The 27,645-nt window shown below is 39.4% G+C and overlaps 1 long non-coding RNA gene and 1 pseudogene across 2 annotated transcripts; one reads left to right on the forward strand and one right to left on the reverse strand.

Moving 5' to 3' along the window:
• Positions 1-1,389: 1,389 nt before the first annotated feature.
• Positions 1,390-27,304, forward strand: LOC140500484 (uncharacterized). Of its 2 annotated transcripts, none has more exons than XR_011965757.1 (5): positions 1,390-2,294; positions 3,350-3,569; positions 12,020-12,247; positions 21,458-21,689; positions 23,169-27,304. It is a non-coding gene; the product is annotated as an uncharacterized lncRNA (long non-coding RNA). The 2 variants fall into 2 exon arrangements; XR_011965756.1 differs by having other exon boundaries at positions 1,390-1,824.
• LOC140500483 (pleckstrin homology domain-containing family B member 2 pseudogene) lies at positions 16,777-18,357 on the reverse strand (annotated as a pseudogene).
• Positions 27,305-27,645: the final 341 nt, after the last annotated feature.

The following is a 27,645-nucleotide window of genomic DNA, read 5'->3' on the forward strand; positions in this document are numbered from 1 at the left end:
AGAATGAGGTCATGTTGTGTGGCTTTCATTCTGCTTTAATCACTCAGCTACTCCCTTACTTGACCTGAGTCTTGTCTCTAAGGTTCAAAGCCTTGAAGGAAGGCAGACAAAAAGGAATCAATTGCTTTCTAATTAGCCACAGTGTATCTGCACAGGGGTGATGTTGGCCAATGTCCTATGCATGTGATCTTCCTAATATAGACCCCTGAGTGTTCCAGTCTGGATTACTGTGTCCCCTCCCTCCAGTCATGTTTAACATTTCATGAATAGGTTCACAGATGAGCAGAGGGTGTTAGTCAAAGGGTAATCACTTATACTGGAGGAAGGCAGTATATATCCCTTAGACCTAACTTGGTTCATAGCCATTATCATCCATCTTACTGCACTGGAATAAGACTTTCAGGTAAGCATTTTTTATCCATGTGATACTCTTGAGTGTGGGTATGATGGGTGGGGGTGTGTGTGGGGCAGAAGTTGAGTGTCATTGATGGGGAATGGGGAATCTCAATAGAGAGATGGATAAAACACTTCCTAAGTTATTTGCTTGTGTTAGGCTCCAAGTTATAACTACAGTTTGACAATGTGGGTGTGGCTCCAAGGAACTGTAGGCCTCTTATTCTGCAGTACCCTGAACCAACACAAGACAACCAGCTCCTGCTTTCAAATCTAACCACTATGCAGAGATGGCAGGAAGGTTCCTCTCTATCTTTGAGTATATGTGTGTATCATGGCAGGAAATAAAGACACTAATTCAAACATCATATGTGCAAGTCCTTTAGCTAGATGGAAATAACTAATCTCTCTAGGCTGTAATGCTTTCAAAGGACCTTTCTGCAGCAACCCTCTGAGGTGGGTAGCCTAAGTTTCCTGGTCCTCTCCTTGGGTTTGCATTTAAATGACGTATAGCTGTTCAGAATTGTCACCCTCACTCTTTCCTTTAGTCATCAAAGGCAAAAGTCAAGATGAGCAGGGATGACTAAGGAGGCGATAGATGACCTTTATCTTGTCAGATCATAGTCTTTTCCAGGCCTCAGCTGATCTGAGGCAAGAGCTAGGTAAGAAGTAAGACAGAGGATGGTGTAATTTACCATTTACTACCACAAAAGTATCAATCTTGAATTAACTAATTTGCTTGAGGGGAAAGGGAGAGGATATGGAGTAGATCCTGCCATAGTTAGTGTAAGAAGTGAAAAAGGCTGCAGAAAAATAAAAAACAACAGGCTGTTGCTTGCCATTTGGTGAAAGGATAGAACACCCTCAAATACAATTGCAGGCAGCTGGCCTGAGTCAGGTGCTTCCTGCCAGCTCTAAGATTCTGATTGGGGTTCTTCAGGGATTGGTCAGTTTTCCCCTTATTATGTAAGCATTGTCACTGGATACCATGGGAACACAAAGAGACCTGAGAGCTCAGAAAGGGTCTGCCTGAAGAGGAAGAGCACAGACTTCCAAGGAGCTCTTGGGGTAGGGGGAGCAAGAGGAGAAAATGTAGAAAACAAAAGAAGTTGTGGAATTAGAGCTAAATAAATAAGAAAAAAAAGGAGGAGGAGGAAAAAATAAATGTTGATGGTTCATAAAAGCAGATTTTGAGGTGCAAGGAGGAAGCAATGGATTAGCAAAAAGAAAAAAAAGGAGAAAAAAAAGAGGAAAAGAAAATGAATAAGAAAAAGCAAATTGAAGAGGAGAAAGAAAAAACCAAGAAGGAAAAGAGGAAGTTGAGAAATAAAAAGATAGAGTGATGGGGAAGAGAAAGCAGAAAACTAAAAAGGAAGAGGCACAAAAAGGTCACAAAAGAAGAAAGATATAAGAAGAAAGACAAGACAAAAGGTAAAGAAAAGGAAGGAGAAAGCAGGAACTGGAAAGAGAGAAGGAAAGGATGAAAAAGTGGAGGAGGAAAGGGAGAAGATTAAGAAGAGTAATATGTTGAGGAGAAAGGTGAGGGATGGGAAGACAAGGAGAAGGAAAAGCAGGAAGGCAGGAGGAGCAGGAGGAGGAGGAGGAGGACAACCTCACCAACAACAGGGGAAGAAAAATGCATGGTCAGGCACTTCCCATCAGAGGGAGGGGTCGTGTAGTCTTTGAGAGTCCCTTTTTATTCCTCTTGAGACCAAGAGTTTAACACTCGAGCAGCAGGACTTATTTGGTTCCTGGAGGTTTTCCCACCTTGCTTGGGGCAGCCTTACTTTTGCTCAGGAAGGCCTTGGTTGGGAGTGGTAGTGGCAGTCGCCTCTTGTCTCTCATCGTATCTGTGGTGACAAAGACATCAATGTGGGACACCCTTGATTGTCATCAGATGGGTGAGTTATTGACCCACCATGAGATTCCCTAGAGCTGGGGCCTAGGTCTCAGCTAGAATCCAAAACAACTTTCAGTACATGGGTAGGTAGGGGGGCAGGATGGGTGATGAGTGTAGGGGGAAGGTTAGAAGGGATAGGGGAGATTGGGAGGGGGTTGTGAGGGAAGTTCTGGTGGCCTACCTTGGCTGACTCATGGGCATTGAACCATTTTTCTCTTTTAAGTAAATGATCCATTTTCACCTCTACAGTGTAATGTTACACAATTGATCACAAAAAATTACTAACATGCTATCCCTCCCTTATCCCAGTTGGCTTGAATGAGCTTACATTTATATGTTATTTTAAGACTTTCAAAATCCTTTCCACATATTATTTAATAATAAACATGCCTTGATTCTTTGTGGAAGAAACTCAGAGAGCATGGGGGTTCATTAGAATAAGTTTCAGTAGATGTGAATCCTTGCTGATTATCTCTGCTGCCAAAAGGCCAACCCTGAGGGAGTAAGCTGAGTTTAGCAATGAAAAATGTATGTGAATGAGAGAAAAGAAAGCAGGATATGACATATGCTTCTTGCTGCTGCTTTTAAAAGGTCTAGGTAGGTCTAAATTGTGAGGGGAAGGGGACAATATGGTCAAGTATCTAACTGAGGAATATCCCATTAAGTATGGAAAGTTTCTTCTTATTTCAGAATCTCTTATCTTGTGCTTGAATTGGGATCGAGAATTTAAATCCATGCCAATAAATACACCTATTCATGCAAGTTTTCCATTCATATTGACCCCAACGGTGACATTTTACAGGGGGAGCTATTGTGCTAATAGCCTAACAATTGAATGTTTATCGCTTTTCCTAATTAGTAAATTTTATCTAGAATTGACATTTAATCATAGAAGGAATATCAGCCTTTTCTAAAACTTTAAACCAGGAACTGACTTTGGGCAGAGTGCTTTGCTGCCTATATCCTATGACTTTGAAGAGATGCTGAAAGACCTCTCCCCTGAAAATCCATACTCCTGTCAGTCCGCTAAAAGATTTCAACCTTTTGTCTTTCCAGAGTCATAGAATCAATGTTGGAAGGAAAAACCAAAGTTTCATCAGCAAAGAGATTATTCAACAATACCCCTCTCAGTGGTTACGTCAAACATGTGAAGATACCTCTGTGGTCAAGATTACCCATGATGCCCTGAGGAACCCATTGCATTTTGGACAGCCCTCATTATTAGAAAGTCTTTCTTTTCATGGAGCTGAAAACTCTCTACAATTTATTCCCTAAGGTAAATCGATTTTGTTTCTCACAAACAAACATGTCTGGGGAGGGGTGTATACATTAACACTTGGAGCTTAGTTGAGTATCCTTGGTTTCTGGTTGTACCTGAGGGGGACAGGGAAGGCTGTGAATGGGACATAAACCTGGTAAATGTTGGTGTCATAAGGCTAGGTTGGAGGCAGAGGAAAGTGTACGAAAAAGGGAGGAAAGAGGATAAATAACATCTGAGGATATTGTGAATATACAGAGCTGCCTTTTGGGAAATGAAAACATGGTAGCTAGGCGGCTGAGATGGTGAGGGTGCTGAGCCTAGAATAGGAAGACCTGAGTTCAAATCCTGCCTCAGATGTTTACTAGCTGAGTTACCCTGGACAAATCACTTAACTTCTCTTTCCTTCTACGTAAAATAAGGACAATCATGGCGCCTACCTCACAGGGCTCTTATGACCATCAAATGAGATAAGCTATGCAGTGTGCTTTGCAAAACTTTAAGCCCTATATGCATGGTAACTCATTATTTTCTGTACATAAAATGAATTTTCATAAAGTAAATCATGTTTTCTTATTTGCCTATTTGTCATATCAACAACATTCATAAATACTTTATCCTTGCTTCCAGTTTGTGAAGAACTATACATTAATATCTGTGTGAGCAAATACGAGTGTACTATGGAAGTCACCTTAAAGAAACTCTGAACTGGTTCCTTAGAAAGGAGGAAATTACCACTAAATAACTGGTTTTTTATGTCCTAGTTTCCTTTAAATTTTAAAGGGATCTTTAGGGAGTCTTTGATAGAAAAATAGTGACTGAACATTGAGTCATCCTGCTCTCCAGTCCTTTGCAACTGTCAACAGAGAGTGGCACCCAACAGCCATTCCTACTAAAAAGCAATTGATATCAAATGCAGCCAGTTGTGTGACTTTCATCCTGCTTTCATCACTGAGCTGCTCCCTTGCTTAAAATGAGTCCTATCTCTAGGGTTGAAAGCCTTGAGGGAAGGTAGAGAACAAAGAATCAATTGTTTTCTAATTAGCCTAAGGGTATCTGAACAGGGGTCCTACTGGACAAGGTTCTGTGCTTGTGAACTTTTTAATATAGAACCCTGAGTATTCTAGTCTGGATTACTGTGTCCCATCCCTCCAGTTATGTTTTGACATTTTATGAACAGGTACACAGAGGAGTAGAGGCTGTGGGGTAGAGACTTATGTTTCAGATAAGTGATATACATCACTTAGCCCTAATTTTCTTCATAGTCATTTTCTTCCATTTATCTCCACTGTAATAACACTATTCACCTAAGCATTTTTTATCCATGTGCTACTCTAGAATGTGGGTATGAAGGATGGGGGTGGAGTATGGGAAATTCAGTGTCATTGATGGGGAATGGGGATATCTCAATAGAGAGATTGATAAAATGCTGGCTAAATTCTTGTTTGTCTATGTTAGGCTCCATGCTATAACGAAATTTTATTAATTTGGGTGTGGCTCCAAGGAAATGTAGGCACATAATTCAACAGTACTCTGAGCCAACAAAATCTAACCAAGTCCCCCTTTCAAATCTATCCACTTTGCTCAGATTGATGTAAGGTTCTTGCAGTGTATCCATCTACCTTTGCATCTGTGTCTGTGTATCTTGGCAGGAAATAAGAATTCTAATTCATACATGCATGGTGCAAATCCTTTAGGTAGGAGGAAAAAACTCTAATTTCGGGGGAAATGTTGATGGGGAACAGAAAAGAGATTTTGAGACTGCCTGGAGGAAGAAACAGATTAGGAAAAAGAAGGAAAGGAGAAAAAATAGGAAGAGAAAATAAAAAAAGAAAAAGCAAATTGAAGAAAAGGAAAAATCAAGATGAGAAAGAGGAAGCTGAGAAAGAAAAGAGAAAAAGTGATGAGGAAGAGAAAACAGAAAGGAAAAAAGATAGAGGCACAAAAAGGTGAGAAAGAAGAAAAAGGTAAGAAGGAAAAGAAGGCAAAAGATAAAGAAATGAGAAAGCAGGAACTGGAAAGAGGAGGAAAGGATGAAAAAGTGGAGGAGCAAAGGGAGAAGTAGAGGAATATGGTCAGGAGGAAAAAGATGAGGGAGGGGAGGACAGAGAGGAGGAAAAGCAGTAAGACAGGGGGTGGAGGAGGAAGAGGAGGAGGACAACCACACCATCTACAGGGTCAGAAAAAGGCATGGCCCGTCACCTCCCAGCAGGGGGAGGGGTTTTGTGGCCTTTGACAGTTCCCCTCCCCTCCTTTGGGGCCCAGGACTTTAGCACTCAAACAGCAAGACTGAGTTTGTTTCTGGAGGGTTCCCTACCTGGCTTGAAGCAGACAGCTTTTTGTCCAGGAAGACCTTCATCATTCCAGTTGGAAGTGGTAGTGGCAGTTGCCTCTGGTCTCTCATTGTATCTGAGGTGACTCAGACATCAATGTGGGACCCCCTTGATGGTCATCAGATGGGTGAGTTATTGACCCCACCATGAGATCCCCTATAGCTGGGGCCTAGGTCTCAGCTAGACTAACAAACAACTTTCAGTACCTGGGGAGGTGGGGGGGGCAGGTTGGGTGATGAGTGTAGAGGGAAGGTTAGAAGGCATAGGGAAGACTTGGAGGGAGTTGTGAGGGAAGTTAAAGTGGCCTAGCTTGGCTGACTCATGGGCATTATTACTATTTTTCTCTTTTAAATAAATGATCCATTTTCACTTCTACAGTGTAATGTTATACAATTGATTACAAAATTTACTTGCATGCTGTCCCTCCCTTACCCCGGTTGGGTTGAATGAGCTTACATTTATATGTAACTATAAATATTTCAAAATCCTTTCCATATTTTATTAAACAATGAACATGGCTTTATCTTTGAGGAAGAAACTCAAAGGGCTTGGGGATTCATTAGAATAAGTTTCATTAGATGTGAACCCTCAGCCAAGTTTAAAAGCTTGTGAGTTGCTCAGGGGCCACTTCATGGTGAGATTTTTCTCTCTAATATTTTATTTCACAATTGATAGGCCTGTGTGGAAACCTCTAGTCAATGGTCAATGAGTTTTGAAGAATTTTTTCCACACTGAAAATCTTCCTGATTATACCCGTTGTTCTCTTGTGTGTCCACATGCCAAGATGTATTGCTCATTTCATTTGAATATTGGGCTCCCCTTGTTTTGGAGATCCTGTGGTCTACAGAGAAGTCCAGTGTAGGGCTAAAGAGTTGGATTGTGTAGCAGGTATCCAGTTAGTAGGAGGAAGATATGGTTGAGCTAGGCTTGCTGTATATATTTTGGGGAGAATGGCAAATACAAGGTGAGGCCTGGGAGTGAATAAGAACAGTAGTATTAGTTAAAATTTGTTGAACATTTGGGCTTGTATGCATTCCATCATCTATGATCATTGCTACTAATGAGAATGCTTGGGGACTATGCTAATCTATACTGCAACTAGAAGATGGCAAGAAAATGCAACAACATCCTTCTCAGAGAAGGACAAATCCCAGATCACGTAAGAGGTCTGCTAATTGAACCAACCTCGCCTTGAGCAGTTCTTGATTGAGGGGCAGCAGCATTCTTTATAGAGCATGCCTCAAGACCTGGTCAGGTGCAGCAAGTGGTGATGGCATGCAACCTTTCCACCCAAAAATCTGTAATATGGAACCATATCTACAGGACCCTAGTTTTCAAAGGAATAGATCTAGAAATACTAGAAAATGAAACACATGAAGTGAAGAAAAAAAAGATGGACAAGTCTTTAGATGGATCGGTGAAGAAAGGCAGAGACTGAATTTGGGGAGGAGAAATTTAGGAGAATTGAGGAAAAATTGAAGATTGACTTGAGTTTATGGAAGATGAGGTGGACTCCATCTAATGAGGCCTCCAGATGGAGAAGGATAAAGGAAAAAATTTCAAAAAGGAAAACAACTCAAGGAAGTGCAGAAGGTATAGCAAAGTACAAAGAGGAAGGTGAAACACTTTGGTAAGGATAGAAGGAATGAAACAATTGGATGAGTCTACCTATGTGCTGCTTAGAGAACTGAGAGAAAATAGCTAGTCAGGTTTTTAACAGGTTAAAAACTAAAATGAAACAACCCATAAAGGAAACAGAGAACATGGAGAGAAGAGTTCTTAAGGGAATAAATCTGTAAGGAAAGTCTACCTATAAAAGATGGAATGAGGTGATGCAGTGGATGGGGAGCTAGAATTGGAGTCAGTATGACCTGAGTTCAAATCCTGCCTCAGACAATTATTAGCTATGTGACCATGATCAAGTCACTTGTTTTTTCTCTGTTTAAGAATAACTTTTGAAGAAGAAAGGATAGAATGAAAATGACTAATTAGGAAATTTATACAACTTAGCAAATATATACTCTATACTTATGAATATATGGACATTTGTTTCATTAGCCAATTAAATAAGGAGACCAAAGATGTCCTTGATGAATTCAAATCATGGACCCTAAGAAAATGACATCTCTGGGAACTGACAGAATTGCTAGATGAGATTGTTGAACCACCGTTGATGATGGTAGTGACAGTGTTTAGCATAGGAAGACCCTGAGAAGAAGAAATACAGGCCTGAATTTTTTTTTAAATGGAAAAAAATGGATGGAATAGATCTTTATTGCCTTTGAATAATGTGCTAAATCTAAAAAGATTAATTTCAGTATGGTAAGTTCTTCCACCTGGGTTTGAGATATAAAGAGTGAAAGACACAGATAGTAATCATAACTGGGAATGTGAATGGGATGACATCTCCCAAAAAACTGAGAGAGATAGCACAATGGATTATGAACCAGAATCTAACAATATGTTGTTTACAAGAAACATATTTGAATTAGGGGGATACACACAGGATGAAGGTAAAAGGTTGGAGTGGAATATATTGTGCTTCAACTGATATAAAAAAAAATCGGGGGTAGCAGCCTTAATCTCAGAAAAAGCACAATCAGAAATAGATCTAATCAAAGAGATAAGGAAGGAAACAATATCCTGCTAAAACACACCATGGACAATGAAGCAATATCATTTCTAATCACATATGCTCCAAGTGGTATAGCATTCGAAATCTTAGAGGGAAGTAAAAGGAGTTTCAGGAAGAATAGAGAGCAAAACTATACTAGTGGAGGACCTCAACCTCTCCCTTTCTGAACTGGAGAAGTCTACCCTCAGAACAAACAAGAAAGCAGTTAAGGAGGTGAATAATCAAGATACGTTAGATGCATTCCCAATAAGAATCAGAGATGAAATAAGCATGGCCATTGTCAGCAATATTAACCAATATGGCTCTAGAAAGGTTAGCTGTAGCAATAAGACAAGAAAAAGAAATTGAAGGAATTAGAACAGGCAAAGAAGAAACTAAGTTAACACTCCTCACAGATGATACAATGATATACTCAGAGAATCCTAGAGATTCAAGTAAAAAACTATTGAAATAATAAACAACTTTGGCAAAGATGCAGGTTACAAAATAAACCCACACACATCTTCTCCATTTTTATCTATTACTAACAAAGCCCAACAGCAAGAGATAGAAAGAAAAGTGCCATTTAAAGCTAGGGTAGACACTACAAAATATTTGGGAATCTACCTCCCAAAAGAAATCCAAGGACTATATGAATACAATTACAAAACACTTTTTGCACAAATAAACTCAGATCTAAGTAAGTGGAAAAACAGCACTTGCTCTTGGGTAGGCATAGCTAATATAACAAAAATGACTATTCTACCTAAATTAAATTACTTATTCAGGGCCATACCAATCAAACTATCTGATAATCATTTTCTAGAGATAGAAAAAATAATATCAAAACTCCTCTGGAAGAACAAAAGGTCCAGAATATCAAGGGAACTAATGAAAAGAAATGCTAGGGAAGGTGGAATAGCTCTATCCGATCTCAAATTGTGTTATAAAGCAGCAATTACCAAAATATCCTGGTAGTGGATAAGAAATAGAAAGGCAGACTAGTGGAATAGGTTAGATACTCAAGACACAGGAGTCAATGAATATATCAATCTTCTGTTTCATAAACCCAAGGACCCCAACTTCTGGCATAAGAACTTACAGTCTGACAAAAGTTATTGGGAAAACTGGATAACAGTGTGGCAGAAACTAGGCATAGACCAATGCCTGACACCATACACAAGAAAAAGCTCCAAATGGGTATATGATTTAGGTATAAAGATTGATACTATAAACAAATTAGTGGAGCAAGGAATAGTGTATTTATCAGATTTATGGAGAAAGGAAGAATTTTTGACTAAAGAAGATATTGAAAGCATTATGAGGTACGAAATGGATAATTTTGATTACATTAACCTGAAAAGTTTTTACACAACCAAACCCAATGCAATCAATATTAGGAGGGAAGCAGAAAACTGAGAATTTTTGCATAGTATCTGTGATAAAAGTCTCATTTCTAAAATATACAGAGAACTAAATCAAATGTACAAGAATACACATCATTCCCCAACTGAGAAATGGTCAAAGGATATGAATAGGCAGCTTTTACAGTAAGAAATTCAACCTATGTATAGTCATGAGAAAAAATGCTCTAAATCACTATTGATTACAGATATGCAAATCAAAACAACTCTGAAATACCACATCAAACCTATCAGATTGGCTAATGTGACAAAACAGGAAGATGATAAATATTGGAACACTAATTCATTGTTGGTGAAACTGTGAGCTGATCCAAGCATTCTGGAGAGCAATTTGGAACTATGGCCAAAATGCTAAAAAAATACGCATACCTTTTGACTCAGTAATACGACTTCTAGGACTATATTCTCAAGAGATCATAAAAATGGTACAAAAATGTACAAAAGTATTTATAGCAGCACTCTTTGTGGTAATCAAAAACTGGAAATCAAGGGGATGCCCATCAATTGGGGAATGGCTGAATAAATTGTGGAATATGAATGAAATGGAATACTATTGCGCTATAAGACATGATGAACAGGAAGACTTCAGAGAGGACTGGAAAGACTTAGATGAACTGATGCTGAGCAAAAGGAACAGAACCAGGAGAACTTTGTACACAGCAAGAACCATACTGTGCGAGTAGTTTTTCTGCTAGACTTAGAACTTCATTGCAATGGAAGGACTTTACAAAGTCCCAATGGTCTTTTAAGGCAAAACGCCTTCCACATCTGGAGAAAGAACTACAGAATTCGATCACAGAATGTAGCAAAACATTTTCTTTTGCATTACGTTTTCATTTGTTTTATGATTTCTCCCATTCGTTTTAATTCTGCTTTGCAACATGACTAAGGTGAAAATGTATTTCATAGGAACGTATGAGTAGAACCTATATAAACTTGTATACTGTGTCAAGAAGAGAGGGGAAAATTAGGGGGGAAGGAGAGGAAGGGAGGGGGAAAATACTCAAATTACGTAAGTGAAGGTAGAACACTGAAAACAAATAAAGTAATACAAAATAAAGAAGCTCAGCTTGTGGGCAGATCGGTATTATCTTAGCAGCAGATGAGAGCACCATCAGCTGGGGCCTCTCCCAACCTTCCATGAATTGGGCTATGGCAATCACAAGTCCAAGTCTTCCAACCATGGCCCAAGAAGTGAAAATCCTGGATGGCATTTACATCGCGCAGGTTGCCATAGACTCCTCGTATTATTTGGAGATCAAGAGACAACAGAACGAGACTGAAAAGAAAAAGTGAAAATAAATTGCCTGAGTATAATCCCTGCATCCTCCCCTGATGCCAGGGGGAAGTAATGCTGCCAGGGAGCCTGTCTCCAGGCAGCTCCAGGCAGCCAACATTGCCACTGGAACACAAAGAAGGCCAATGAGAAGAGATTATTCAGTGAAAAGGTAGCCCAAAGCTCCTATTTGTTCGTCTTTCAGAGGTGATATTTTATAAGCCATTTAAACATTTAATACCTATTTATTATATCATCTCCAAAGAGTTTCTCCCTTCCTTTCTCCATTTTCTTCCCCATCATACCAAAAATATTTAAATAAAATATTTCCTCTTAGTTGATTAGTTAGCATTCCTAAGAAAACTAACATAAAAACCCTCCTTCTTTCAAGAGAATCCTTACCAAAAAACTCTTTCCAAGAATGTCACTGTAAAAAAGACTCCCTCTTTCAAAAGCATCCTCTTCATGCAAATGGAACCATATTCCAGAGGGCCTCTTTGCAACTAAATACACTTATTCACGCAAGTTTTCCTCTCATATTTCCTCCAACAGTGACATTTCACAGGGCTAGCTATTGTGCTAATACCCTAGCAACTGATTTTGTTATATATTTTCCTAAGGAATTTGTTTTACCTAGAACTGACATATAATCATGGAAGGAATATCAACCTTTTCTAAAGCTTTAAGACTAAGAAATGACTTAGGGTAGAATACATGGCTGCCAATATCTTGTGACTTTTCAGAGATACTGAAAGACCTCTCAACTCAAAATCCATACTCCTGTCAGTCAGCTAAAAGGTTCCAAATTTTTATCTTTCCAGAGTCACAGAATCAATATTGGAAGGAAAACCCAAAGTTTCTGCCAACTAATTCGCAAAAATTATCTACAAAACGAATCTTCAACAATACTCTCAATCAATGGTCATCTCAATCCTTTAAAGATCACCCATGATGCCTTGAGAAATCCCACTGCATTTTGGACAGCCCTCATTATTAAAATGTCTTTTCTTTGCATGGAATTGGAAACTCTTGACAATATATTCCTGAAGGTAAGTGGATGTTGTTTCTAGAAGATCCTGTTTATATGCAAGCATGTCTGGGGAAGGGTGAAATACATTAAGCGAGCTTAGTTGAGTTTCTCTGGTTTCTGGTTGTCCCTGAGGGGGATAGGGAAGGCTGTAAATGGGACATAGACCTGGTAAATTTTGATGTGATAGGGGTAGATCAGAGGGAGTGTAAAGGGGAAGAAACAAGGAGGAAAGAGGATGAATAACATCTGAGGATATGGTGCACATCCAGCAGTGCTCTTTTGGAAATGAAGGCATTGGAGCTAGGTGACCCAGCAGGTAAGGATGCAGAGCCTAGAGTCGGGAAGACATGAGTTCACAACCTCCTTCAGACATTTCCTAGGTGGGCTGACCTGCAAAAATTGCTTGACTTCAGTTTCTTTGTGTGTAAAATGGGGACAATGATTGCACCTACCTCACAGGGCTCTTATCAAAATCAAATGATGTAGCATGTACAATTCACTTTGCAAATTTTAAGCCCTATGTAAGTGGTTATTATTTTCTGTAGATAAAATGAATTTTCATAAATTAAATTCCCTTTTCATGTTTCCTTATTTGTCTTCTTAATATCATTCAGATGTACCTTATCCTTGGTTTCAGTTTGTGAAAAATTCAAACTTAGTATCTTTGTGAGCAAACACAAGTGCACTAGGGAAGCCACCTGTTTAAAGAAACCCTCCACTGTTACCTTTAGAAAGGAGGAAATTCCCACTAAATGGCTAGTTTGATAAGTCCTAGTTTCCTTTACAGTTCAAAGGGATCTTTCGGGGGCCTTTGATGGAAAAATTGTGACTGCACATTGAATCACCCTGCTCTCCAGTCCTTGGCTGCTGTCAACAGAGACTGGTACCCAAAGACCATCCCTACTAAATAACAATAGATATCAGATGCAGTCAGGTGTGGACAAGGCAGGTGAAGGAAGATTGGGGCCATGTTGTGTGGCTTTCATTCTGCTTTTATCACTGAGGTGCCACCTTGCTTAACCTGAGTCCTGTCTGAAGGGTTCAAAGCCTTGAAGGAAGGTAGTCAATAAGGAATCAAAGATTTTCTCATTATCCTAAGGGTATTTGAACATGGGTCCTGCTGGCCAACGTCGTGTACATGTGCGCTTGTTAGTAGAGAGACCTGAGTGTTCCAGTCTGGATTACCCTGTCCCCTCCCTCCACTTATGTTTTCACATTTTATAAAGAGGTTCCCAAATGAGCACAGGCTGCTGGCTAGAGGCTAATTCCTTATACTGAGGGCAGGGAGTATCTATTAATTACTCCTCACTTTGTTCATAGCCATTATCATCCATCCTACTGTCCTGGAATAAAACTATTCAGATAAACATTTTTTATCCAGGTGCTACCCTTGAGTGTGAGTATGATGGATGGGGGTGAAGGGGTAGTTGAGTGTCATTGATCTGAAGTCTGCAGTACCCTGAACCAACAGAATCCAACCAAGTCCCCCTTTCAAATCTAACCACTGTGCCCAGATGGATGAAAAGTTCTTGCAGTGTGTGTGTCTATCTTTGAGTCTTTTTCTATATATCTTGGTGGGAAATAAGCACACTAATTCAGACATCCATAGTGCAAGCCCTTTAGGTAGATGAAAGTGACTCTACTTGCCCTAGGCTTTAAGGTTGGAAAGCACCTTTCTGCCAGCAACCCTCTGAGGTGGGTAGCCTAAGTTTGCTGGTCCTCTTTTGGGTATTGTATTTAAGTGAGGTAAAGCTGTGCAAAATTGTCACCCTCACTCTTCTTTAGTCATCAAAGGCCTGTGGTAAGAACAAAGTCAACATGAGCAGGGATGACTAAGGAAGCAGTGGATGACCTTGGTGTTTCTAAATGAAGATCTTTCCCAGGCCTCAGTTGAACTGAGGCCAGACCTAGGTCAAAAGGCAGACAAAAGATGACCTAATTGACCATTGACTATAACAAAAATATCAATCTGGGAGGGCTTAACTAATTTGCATGGGGCAAAGGGGGAGGATAGGGAGCAGGCCCTCCCATAGTTAGAGCCAGAAGTGAAAAAGACCTCAGAAAAATATAAAATGCCAAACTGTTGTTGCCATGTGTTCAAAGGAAAATACCTTGTGCTCAATTATATTTGGAGGCAGTTGGCCTAAGTCAGGTGGCTACCTCCAGTTCAAAGATTCTGATTACAAGTCTTCAGGGATCGGTCAGTTTTCCCTTTATTATGTAAGCGTTGTCACTGGATACCATGAGAACACAAAGAGACCTGAGAGCTCAGAAAGGGTCTGCCTGAGTTTGAAGAGCACAGTCTTCAAAGGATCTAAGAAGGAGAAGAAGGCTTCCCTTGGGCTAGCCTTCCCCTTGTCCAGGAAGACCTTGGTCTTCCTAGTTGGGAGTGCTCCTGGCAGTTGTGTCTAGACTCTCATTGTGTCTGAGGGGACCCAAATAGCAACGTGGGACACCCTTGGTTGTCATCAGATGGGTGAGTTATCGACCCCACCATGAGGCCCTTAGAGCTGTGTCCTACGTCTCAGCTAGACTCACAAACAACTTCTAGTACCTGGGGGGTCGGGGGAGGTGAGGGAGGTGAGGGAGAGGCTGTATGATGAGACTAGGGAGAAGGTTAGAAGGGATAGAGGAGACTGTGAGGGAGATGTGAGGGAATTTCTTGTGCCCCAACTTGGCTGACTCATGGGCATTGAAATCTGCTTTGTTATTAATGTATTTATACCTTGTTAATTAATTAATTTAATCAGTTAATTCTTTAATTTATTGATGTATTTATACCCTGTTTTTCTATTTTAAACAAAGGATCCATTTTCACCTCTACAGTGTAATATTATACAATTGATTATAAAAAATAACTCCCATGCTGTCCCTCCTTTACCCCACTTGTGTTGGATGAAGTTACATGTATATGTAAATTTAAGGTTTCCAACCTCCTTTACACATATTATTTAATTCTAAACATAGCTTAATCTTTTTTTGCAACATTCAAAGCTGTTCATTTGAAAATATATCCCTTCAATTCAGAGTGCTTTAGAAGAGTCCCATTAACTACATTGTTTAAATTGTTATTATTTTGATATTCTTATTAAATACAGCTCAAAGCCTTAATGGCAATGACTTTAAAGTATTAAGCGATTATACAATCAGACCTCTTGTGACTTTTCCCTCCTCTGTCAAATGCCAAGTAAGATGGCACTCGTACATTTCTTGTCTGCTGAAGTAGACATCTGTAGTTAAAAAAGAAAGAAAGAAAAGGCCTATGGGAACTGCCAAGAATCCAGGAGTTCATTATATAGTTGGTTTGGATTTCAATTTGACATGGAGTGTTAAGTTTCATCAGATATAGAAGTAGTAAACTAGAAGGAATCAATGATAGGTTATCAGTCATCCAAAAAATAAAACAGAATGCATATAACGAAGAAGGGACTTAATGGGAATTATCATCACTACAGAGGGGACAGGGGAAAATCTCAAACTCTGAAATGAGATTTAAAAAGAAAAAAGCCCCACATCATAGAAAATAGGGAAAGACATATATAAATTAAGACACAAGATAGGACTGTAGTTTTGTCTTATGCATGGCAGGCATTCAATAAATATTTCTTTAACAAATGAAGTAATGATCAAATCACCGTATGGTCTTTGTCTTCTGGTGTGTTTTGGGTTTATAGATTTTGATTGTTTTGTTCTTGTACATAATTTCACTGAGTTCCAAAGAAACATACTCACAAATTGTAAGCTTTGGATGGGAATTAATGAGAACAAATGTGCCAGTCTACTTGTTCAAATAGAGGAGCTATCTTTCCACCCATAACCATGTGTATGTTCAATTGCTTCCATTCCTTTAACATAACTCTGGTTAATCATGACAGTGCAATCATCAGTGTTTTACATCTCTCAGAGAGAGATATCATCATTTTTAAAGTGTAACCTAAGATGATCTTGAGTTATTTCAATATTACAAACATGGCTCTCATCCTATGTCCTTGATACCTTAAGTATAGTTGTTTTAAGTATTAGGTTTTAAGTCAATCTCAATTAAAAGTTTAGGAAGAAGCAAAAATGCCTGAACTATGGATAATAGCAGAAACAAAAACTATGTGCAATCTACATATGAGGCAATCCCACCATTAAAAATTCTGGAATGACTGCTCACTAACAATGTACGTCTCATTCTTTCCCTGAGCCCCCGTTTCCCTCCTATTGCTTTCTCATTTTCAAATAAGCGTCGATTTGGAACATAATACATTTTGGGTTTTCAAGTACAGGAAAGCAGATTTCATGAAATGATCCATGAGAAAAGATTATATTAAGGAGGGAAAAGTCATGTCTGCCATTTTTTAAATGCAAAGGTAGTATTGACTTCCAAAAAGAAAAACAAACACCAATCACTTCAGCCTCTAAACTGCTTTTACAACTCTCTGTGCTTCAGAATTATGTCAAAGAACAATAGGTTTCCAGTCCTGTTTACAAGTTTGTCCTGAATGGCAGGTCTTGACAAGAAACCTCTCAGTTCCAATCTCCAGGATTAAATAAATTCCTTCACAACAAAGAAAACAGGACCACCAGGAGAGCACCACTGGATAATGATAGAGCCAACTGCAGAGGTACGTGGAGTGTTAGCACTGCCTTGGGTACTATTCTTTGGAGTGTGTGGTGCAAAAGGTCAATATTGTTTTATGGTGCATAGTTTACCACCCTGCCATGCCAACAGCAACACCTAGATTGTTCCACAGTTAATTCTTAAGTTGTGAACTAGCAGTTGGATTATTTGAGCTTTTCCCTGCCAGAAATAATCAGATATTCAGGGGTCATTATATGAGCAGCATACTTCTAAGATGGTTGACAAAGCTATCTCTTATGCTCTGCATTTAAAACTGCAGGGATAATGTTCTTCAAAATGAATCAGCTCAAGTAAGTCTTTCTTATACAACTAAGTTCTATAAAAGAGTTTGAAATGATCAAGTATCCTTTTAATTCATATTTCAAAAGAATAGCACACTTACAATACTACCTTTTGAAATTTATACTGACTAATTATCATTAAGATGTCTTTAAAAGTACTATTGCAACTGTCATTAAAAATCTTTGTATTAAAAGAGGATATTATTATGGCACACAGGAAATAAAATACAGATTTTGGAAAATACAAATGCAAAGATGTATTAGAAGACCCAGAACAAAGATCCCAAGGCCATGCCAGTGGTGCCCCAGTCAGCATTCCCAGAGCCAGGTCTCCATCGTGATCCCAGTAATGCTTACAGACGATGACATGGTTGACAGGCTGCTGTACATAAGGTCCTGGATATGGATACTGGTATGGTATCGCATAAACCTGCCCATTAGTAGGCATAGATAACTTGAGTTCCTGGAGGCTATGCACCATTATAATGACCATAGCCAAATACCTCTGGAGACTGTGTGGCATAAGCTGTACAAGGAGGAGGAGATGGAGCAACAGCAGTCTCATCATACATGACTGCTGAGCCAGCATAAGCTGTATTTATTCTGGCATCCTGGAGTGCAAATTTCCATGCCAAGCAATCATCTTCACTTTGTGCGCAAAGATTGATAGTTGTCCCATCAGGGAAAACAATTTGCAGTATGTGGTCTTTTGGCTAACCCTCAGGAGCCTGAAAAATCATAGCACTCATTTTCCATTTGGATGTTGATGCAGTCCACCAGCATGTCAATCTTCTACATTCTACCTAGTCTGGTCGTCATAATAAATTAGCTGGTCATCTGACCACAGATCGAACCAGGATTTTTTCCACCTCTTCAAGATCGTGCTTTGTCAAAGCAGCCAACCACTCTTCACAAATGCCATCCTTTCACCTTCTGGAGAATTCAGTTGGCCACGAAACTCATGTGGGAGTCTGGTCAGAATGACAAATGACGGATGCACTTGCTCGGGCTCTTCCCTACTTGACACTGGCTTAATCTTTTGAGGAAGAAATTCAAAGGGCCAAGGTATTCATTCGAATAACTTTCAGTAGATGTGAACACTCAACCAAGTTTAAAAGCTTGTGAGATGTTAAGGGGCCACTTCATGGTGACATTTTTTCTCTAGTATTTTATTTGTCAATTGATTGGCATGTGTGGAAAGCTCTAGTCAATAGTCAATTAGTTTTGAATAATTATTTCCACACTGAAATTCATCTGGATTATACCAGTTCTTCTGTTGTGTGTCAACATGCCAATGATGTAGTATTGTGCATTTCATTTGAATATTGCATTCACTTCCTTTGAAGAATCAAGAGAAGCATGAAAAAGTAAACAGGAAAGAGATGTCATTAGGGACTTACCAAAATTGAACTGTTTACTTTCCTACATGGAAAAAAAATTATAACCCTTGAGAGTTTTCTCAGTATTAAGATAGTTGGAGGGAATATTTTATATATACATACACACATGTGTGTATGTGTGTGTGTTGTGGTGGGTTTATATATATATATATATATATATATATATATATATATATATATATATATATATATATATATGTTTAGGTGAGTACACACATACTCATATATATATGTATATATGTACCAAGGTATATGTATGTAGTCATCAGATAAAGACCCAGCTGAGAGGATGTGACTAGCAACCACCACAACACAAGGAGAACATGTGGAGCAATGTGTCTAGCAGACTCCATACTGAGCAGGAAACAGGCCAAATGAGAAGACATGAGTTATTCTGCAACATCACAAGTGTCAGCTGCCCCTCCACCTAGAACCCAGCACCACACATGCCCTACAAGGTTGCCCTTTAGTTAGGATCCTCATAGATCCATCCTCTTCCCACTCACACTGTGTCTATTTATGAGAGAATATGCCCTGCTTGGATTGTGGGGGGGGGGGAGCTGCTGTCATTTTTCTTATCATGTGATTGAACTTCATGTCTTTCCCTTGAAATAGCTGTGTCCTCAGGGACAGCACATAACTTGAACATTACAGTCCTACACTACCAAACATGCAGTGCTCCCTTTCCTTTTCTTCTTCCCTCACTCACCCTCCCTTCTGTGCCCTGTCTCTCTGTTCCCTTATCCCCACACATGCTTCGTTGAGTCTCCTCTGAGTTCCCTCAAAGCCAGTCACCCGTTTTCTCACCAGAGTCTGAAGATACTGCGGTGCCACTGCTGGCTCCTGAGAGTGTTTTCAGACAGGAACCTTGTGCAGTAACAACACAGGATGAAATCTGAAGTGACCTGGGCTAGGTCACCTCCACTGGCGACTTTACAGGGACTGGCTGGTGAGGAGAGTCACCTGAGGGACCTAAGCTCACTTCTGTTTTTAGATAGCACATTCACATTTAGTGTGCTGTCTGGGGGCTCATTAGGGAGTCAGTGTCCTAAACAAATAACCCTCTATTTATAGACCACAGGGTCATCTCTGCAGAACTGTTCTGTCTAGAGTCTGGAGATCAGGACTCAAACCAGCTCTCATTTACTTGGTTCAAGATTCACTTTTGTGTTTCTTTTATGATTTTCCTTTCCTGTTTTCCTTTACATGCTTCTTTTGATTCTTGTCTTGGGAAGTCAGATTTTTCTATACAGATCTGGTCTTTTCCTCAACATGAATGATTGAAAGTCATCTATATCATTGAATGACCCTTTTTTCCCTTGAAGTATTATCCTCAGATTTGAGGGGTAGGTGATTCTTGGTTTCAATCCCAGTTCCTTTGACTTTTGAAATATCCCATTCCCTTCAATCCCTTAATTCTGAAGCTACCAGATGCTGTGTTATGCTGATTATATTTCCACAGTACTCAAATTGTTTCTCTCTAGCTGCTTGCAGTATTTTCCCCTTGATCTGGAAACTCTGAAATTTGGAATATTCCTAGGAGTATTTTTGAAATATTGAAATTATTGAAATATTGAAATATTCCTAGGAGTTTCTCTGTTTGGGTCTCCTTCAGGAGGTGATCACTGGATTCTTTCAATGTATATTTTGCCCTCTGATTATAGACCATCAGGGTAGTTTTCCTTGGTAATTTCATGGAAAATAATATCTAGACTCTTTTTGGATCATGGCTTTCAGGTAGTCCTATCATTTTAAAATTATTTCTCCTGGATCTATTTACCAGACCAGTTGTTTTTCCAATGAGTTGTTTCACGTTATCTTCTATATTTTCAAATTTTTGGTTTTGTCTACTAACTGCTTGGTTTAACTCAAAGTCATTCATTTCCCTGAACTCAATTCTTTCTTTCAACACATTCTTTTATTCAATAAACTTTTAAACCTTCTCTTCCATTTGGCTAATTCTGCTTTTTAAAACCTCCTTCTCCTCAATGGCTTTTTAGATGTCTTTTTCCAATTGGGTTAGCCTCTTTTTAAAACTGTTATTTTCCTCAAGATTTTTTGGTTCACCTTAAGTAAGCTGCTAAATTCTTTTTTAAGGTCTTCTATTGCCTGAGAGCAGTTTAAGTTACCTTTGGAGGCAGAGGCCTTGACTTCCTGTGACAGTATGCCTTGTTCTTTCTCATCTGAAAGGATGGGGGCAGACAGCTGTTCCTCAAGAAAGTAAGCTTTTATGGTCTTATTTTTGTTCCCTTTTTTGGGCATTTTCCCAGCCACTTACTTGACTTCAGAGTATCCTCTCCACTGCCACCTGGCCTCATGACCATCAAGCCAGCACCTGGGGACTGAGATTCAAATGAGCTGCTCCCAAGCCTCAGGGGCTTTGGGCAGGGGCAAGGCTGCTATTCAGTGTGAGATTAAGATCAGCTGCTCAGGTGGGGACAGGGCCACCACAGAGGGCTCATTTCCCTCAGGGGCTTTCTGATGAGACCTTCAACAATGGATGCACGCTACTGCTTGCTTTGGGAACGCTGTGTGCTGCTGCCTCTCCTGCTGCCACCTGAGCAGGCCTGAGGTATGGGGAAATCATGTTCCCCTTTCAGCCAGTCCAAAGGATCTGCTCACTGATATTTGACACTTGTGGGTTGAGGGATCTGGGGTGCTGTGGGACATTCTGTCCCTGAAGCCTGCTTGGATCTGTTACTTTCAGTGCTGGGTGGCCAAGGCAGGGCTGGGATCTGCTCCATTTTATGTAAAACTGACAATCATAGCCTTTACTAATGCTTTAAAACCAAGAACTAACTGATGGCAGAATACATACATACCAATATCCTGTGACTTTTAAGAGATGCTGAAAGACATCTCAACTCAAATTCCATACTCCTGTCAGCCAGTTAAAAGATTTCAAACTTTTGTTCTTCCAGAGTCACAGAATCAGTATTGGAAAGAAAACCAAAAGTTCCTCTCAAATAATTGATATAACTCATCAGCCAAGAGACTATTCAACACCATCCTAATCAATGGTTATCTCAAACCTTTGAAGATCATCAATGTGGTGAAGATTCTGAGAAGCCCATTGCATTTTGGTCAGCCCTCGTTGTTAGAAAGTGTTTCCTTTGCATGGAGCTGGAAACGCTCTGCAATTTATTCCCTAAGGTAAGTGGATTTTGTTTCTGGAAGACCATTTTTATATGCAAACATGTCTGGGGAAGGAGGGAATACATTAAGTGAGCTTAGTTGAGTTTCTCTGATTTCTGATTGTCCCTGAGTGGGACAGGGAAGTCTGTGATTGGGGCACAGATCTGATAAACTGTGATATGAAAAGGTTGGGTCAAAGGAACGGAGAAGGGGAAGAAAAAGGAAGTTAAAAGGATAATTAATATGGGAGGATGCTGTGACAGTCCAGAGCTGCTCTTTTGAAAATGAAGGGATGGCAGCTTGGTGGCCCTGAGGGAAAGGGTGCTGAGCCTAAAGTCAGGAAGACCTGAGTTCAGAGGTTGCCTCAGACATTTCCTAGCTGAGTTACCCTGGACAAATCACTTGACTTCAGTTTCCTTGTATGTAAAATAGGGACAATAATTGCACCTAACTCACAGGGCTGTTACCAAATCATTATGAAATGAGATAACATCTACAATGCACTTTGCAAACCATTAAGCCATATATAATGATAATTTATTATTTTCTCTACATAAAATGAATTTTCATACATTAACTCCTCTTTTCTTATTTGTCTTATTAACATTATGCAGAAATACTTTGTCCTTGCTTCCCGTTAGTGAAGAATGATAAATTAACATCTTTGTGAGCAAACACGAGTGTACTCAGGAAGGCACCTGTTTAAAGAAACCCTGCATTGGTTCTTTTACAAAGGAGGAAATTCTCACTAAGTGGCGGGTTTGATAAGGCCTAGTTTCCTTTGAAGTTTATGGGAATCTTTAGGGGCCATTGATAGAAAAATCATGACTGAACATTGAGTCAGCCTGCTGCTGTCTACAGAGACTGGTACCAGAAGGCACTCCCTACTAAATAACAATTGATACAGATGCAGCCAGTTGTGTTCTAGGCAGGTGAAGGAAGAATGGGGCCATGTTGTGTGCCTTTCATCAGGCTTTAATCACTGAGCTGCTCCCTTGCTTACCCTGAGACCTATCTCTAGGGTTCAAAGCCTTGAAGGAAGGGAGAGAACAAAGAATCCATTGTTGTCTAATTAGGCTCAGAGTATCTGAACATTGGTCCTGGGGCCAATCTCCTGTGCAGGTGAGCTTCTTATTATAGATCCTTGAGTGTTCCATTCTGGATTACTCTGACGCCTCCCTGCAATTATGTTTGGACATTTTGTGAACAGGTTCTCAAAGGAGGAGAGGTTGTTGGCTAGTGGGGAATCACTTATACTGGTGGTAGGGAGTATATACCATTCAGTCCTAACTTTGTTCATAGCCATTATCATCCATCCAACTGCATAGGAATAAGATTATTCAGATAAACAATTTTTATCCAAGTGCTGCTTTTGAGTGTGGGTGTGATGGATGGGGCCAAGGTTGTTGGGGAGTTGAGTGTCATTGATTGGGAATGGGGCCATCTCAATAGATATATGGATACAACAATTACTATGTTCTTGTTTATCTGTGCTAGGCTCCATGCTATGCCTAAAGACTGATGGGGAAGAGAAAGCAGAAAAGGAAAAGGAAGAACAAAAGAAAAAAGGAAGGGTCATAAAAAGATCAAGAAAGAAGAAGAAGATAAGGAAAAGAAGGAAAAAGAAAAAGAAATGCAAGGAGAAAGCAGGGACTGGAAAGAGAGGAGGAGAGGATGAAAAAATGGAAGAGAAAAGGGAAAAGAGGAAGAGGAATATAATGAGAGAAAGATGAGGGAGAGGAGGATGGTGAGACGAAAAAGCACGAGGACAGGAGGAGAAGGAAGAGGAGGAGGAGGAGGACAATCACCCCATCTACAGGGGAAGAACAAGGCATGGCCAGTCACCTCCCAGCAGGGGGAGGGGTTTGTGGCCTCCTGTTGGGACCAGCAGTTTAGCACTCAAGCAGCAGGACTGATTTGGTTTCTGGAGGTTTCCCCACCTGGCATGGGACAGCCTTCCTTTTGTCCAGGAAGACCTTAGTCATTCCAGTTGGGAGTGGTTGTGGCAGTCGCCTCTACCCTCTCAGTGTATCTGAGGTGCGTCAGACTTCAACGTGGGACACCCTTGGTGGTCATCAGATGGGTGAGTTATTGATCCCTCCATGAGCTCCCCTAGAGTTGGGGCCTAGGTCTCAGCTAGACTCAGAAAGAAACTTCAATACCTGGGTGGGGGGCAGGTTTGAGGATGAGAGTAGGGGGCAAGGTAGAAGGGATAGAGGAGATTGTAAGGTGGATGTGAGAGAAATTCTGGTGCCCTAACTTGGTTGACTTGTGGGTACTGAAACTTGTTTTGGTGTTAATGTATTTATACCCTGTTTTTCTATTTTAAATGAATGATCCATTTTCACCTTTACAATGTCATGTTAAGCAACTGATTATAAAAAATAACTCACAAGCTGTTTCTACCTTAATCCTACTTGAGTTGATTGAAGTTACGTTTATATATAACTTTGAAAGTTTCAAAATTCTTTACACATATTATTGAATAATTACATTGCTTAGTCTTTTGAGGATGAAATTCAAAGTGCTTGGTGGTTAATTAGAAGAAGTTTCAGTAGATGTGAACCCTCAACCTAGTTTAAAAGCTTGTGATCTGCTAAGGGGCCTCTTCATGGTGAGGTTTTGTCTCTGGGATGTTATTTTTCAATTGATTGGCATCTCTGGAAAGCTCAAGTCCATAGTGAAAACTTTCTCAATACTTTTTTCCACACTAATATTCTTCTTCATCATACCAGTTGTTCTGGGTGTGTCAACAGGCAAATTGCTCCTGTAGTACTGTTCATTTCATTTCAACCTTGGGTTTCCTGTGCTTTGGAGATTCTATCATCTCGAAAGAGGTCCAGTGGTGGGTTTGACAGGTGTTGTGTGTAGCAGGTGTCTAGTGACTAGGAGGAAGATATTGTTGAGCAAATCATGCTATAGGCATTTTGGGGAGAATTTCAAATGAAGAATGAGACATATGAGTAAATATAGTATTAGTCAAATTTTATCAAACATTTGGGGATGTTTATCATCTACATGTACATCATCTGCAGTAATTGCTACTAATGAGAATGCTTAAAAACCATTCTACCATTTACTGGAATGAGAAGATGGCAAGGAAATACGACATCCATCTGAGAAAAGGAAATATCTGAGATCACATGAGAGGTTTCCTAAGAGAATCAACACTACCTTGACAGCTCCTGATTTAGGAACAGCCATATTATTTAGAGAGCATGACTCAAGAGTTATACCAGATGCAGGAAGTGGTGATGGCAAGCAAACTTTTCACCCAACAATCTGGAATATTGTGTCCACCACATTCCCAGGAACCGAGCTTCCAAACTAGCAGATCAGAAATGAAGAGGAAATGAAAAGGATATATTGAAAAAAAGAAGAGAGAAAAGACTTTAGATGGAGGGATGAAGAAGGCCAGAGACTGAATTTGGGGAGCTGGAATATAGGAGAATTTGTGGAAAAATGGAAGGAAGATTTGAGATGATGGAAGAAAGCTGGAAACCATCTAATGAGGACTGCAGATTGAGAAGGATCAATGAAAAATTCTCCAGAAGGGAGGAAAAAACTCAAGGAAATGTAGAATGTATAGCAAATAAGAAAAGGAAAGTGAGACACATTGGTAAGGACAGAAGGAATAGAAAAGTTGGATAAATCTGCCTATCTGCTGCTTAGAGAACTCAGAGAAAATACTTAGGTGTGACTGTCAAGTTATTAAGTGGTGAAAAAGGAAAGTGAATCAACCCCTAAAGAAAACAGGGAACATGGAGGGAAGAGTTGTTAAAGGAGGAAATCTGCAAGGAAAGTTAACCTATAAATGTTGGGATTAGGTGAGGAAGTGGATGGGGAGCTTGAGCTGGAGTCAGTACGACCTGAGTACAAATCCTACCCCAGAAAATGGTTAGTGATGTGCCCATGATCAAGTCACTTAAACTTTCTTAGTCTCAGTTGGCTCATCTGCAAAAGCTGAATAATATGTCCCACCTTGCAGAAATGTTGCAAGGATCTAAAAATTTAATATCTTAATGCTTAATATAAATATTAGCTGTAGAGCAGTAGTACTACTAGTAGTACCAGAAGTAGTAGTAGTGGTAGTAACTGTAGGAGTAGTAGTAGCAGCAATAGTAGTAGGAGGAGGAGGAGGAGTAATAGCAGCAGCAGCAGCAGCAGTAGTAGCAGTAGCAGTAGTAGTAGGAATAGTCGTAATTGTAGTAGTAGTAGTAACAGTAGTAGTAGAAGTAGGAGTAGGAGTAGGAGTAGTAATAGTAGTAGCATTAGCAGCAATAGTAGTAGTAGGAGCAGTAGTAGGAGTAGTTATAGGAGCAGCAATACTAGTAGTAGCAGTAGTAATAGTAATAAAAGGAATAAACATGTAGAAGGAATACACCTAGAAAGCAAGCAAAAAAAGTACATCTTATAAATAGAGTAAAGTAGTAATTAAATCCAAAAGCATGGAATATTACTTTGGTAACAAGGAAGATCAAAACATATAGCCAGAAGATAACAAAGGAAAAACTCCTACATCCAAAACCTCCAAGAGAGATATGATTTGTCACAGGCCCTGGAAGACCTAACAAAGGATTTGGAAAATCAAGTAAGACAAACAGAAGAAAAATTGGGGAGAGAAATGAGAATGATGGAAGAAAATCATGTAAAATGAGTCAATAGCTTGCTAAAGGAGACACCCCAAAAATGGAAGACAATAACACCTTAAAACACCCAAATGGCAAAAGAGGTCCAAAAAGCAACTGAAGAGAAGACTGTATGGAAAACCAGAATTGGCCTAATGGAAAAAGAGGTCCAAAAGCTCACTGACGAAAATAATTCCTTAAACATTAGAATGGAACAGATTAAAGCTAATGACATTATAAAAAATCAAGAAATTGTAAAACAAAACCAAAAGAATGAAAAAATAGAAAACATTGTGAAATATATCACTGAAAAACAAATAACCTGTAAAATAGATTGAGGAGAGACAATTTAAAAATTATTGGACTACCTGAAAGTCGTGATTAACAAAAAGAGCCTAGAAATCATCTTTCAGGAAATTATCAAGGGGAACTTCCCTGATATTCTAGAACCAGAAGGTAAAATAAATATTGAAAGAATCTATGCATGACCTCCTGAAAGAGATCCCAAAAAGAAAACTCCCAGGAATATTGTAGTCAAATTCCAGAGTTCCCAGGTAAAGAAAAAATAATTCAAGCAGTCAGAAAAGAAACAATTATAGTGTTGTGGAAATACTGTAAGGATAACACAAGAGTTAGGAGAGATGCTATAATGTAAAAGCTACTAGATCTTGTGTTGACCTGATTGTATTTACACAATACTGGAATAGGATATTCCAGAGGTCAGAGAAACTCCAGAATTCAAACCAAGAATCACCTACCCAGCAAAATTGAGTATGCTATTTCTGGGGGAACAATGTATGTTCAATGAAATACAAGCCTTTCAAGCATTCTTGCTGAAAAGACCAAAGCTGAATGGAAAATTTGAGTTTCAAATACAAGAATCAAGAGAAGCATGAAAAGGTAAACAGGAAAGAGAAATCCTAAGGGGCTTTACAAAGTTGAAATGTTTAGATTACTACATGGAAAGATATTTGCAACCCTTGAGTTTTCTCACTATTAGGATAGTTGGAGGAAATATATATATATATATATATATATATATATATATATATATATATATATATATATATATATATATATATATATATATGTATATATATATATATATACATAATCACATATATATGTAAATATGTATATGTGTGTGGTGTGTGAATATGGATATGTATGTGTGTATACACACATACACAGTATATAGCCATCAGATCAAGACCCAACTCAGAGAAAATGACTAGCAGCCATAGCAAGATCAATGGAGAACTCGTGCAACAATGTATCCAACAGACCCCATCCTGAGCAGAAACAGGGACATTGAGAAGACATCAATTTTGCTGGAACGTCACAAG

The sequence above is a fragment of the Notamacropus eugenii genome, chromosome 4 (assembly GCF_028372415.1).
Source record: "Notamacropus eugenii isolate mMacEug1 chromosome 4, mMacEug1.pri_v2, whole genome shotgun sequence".
In the NCBI taxonomy this organism is placed as follows: Eukaryota; Metazoa; Chordata; class Mammalia; order Diprotodontia; family Macropodidae; genus Notamacropus; species Notamacropus eugenii.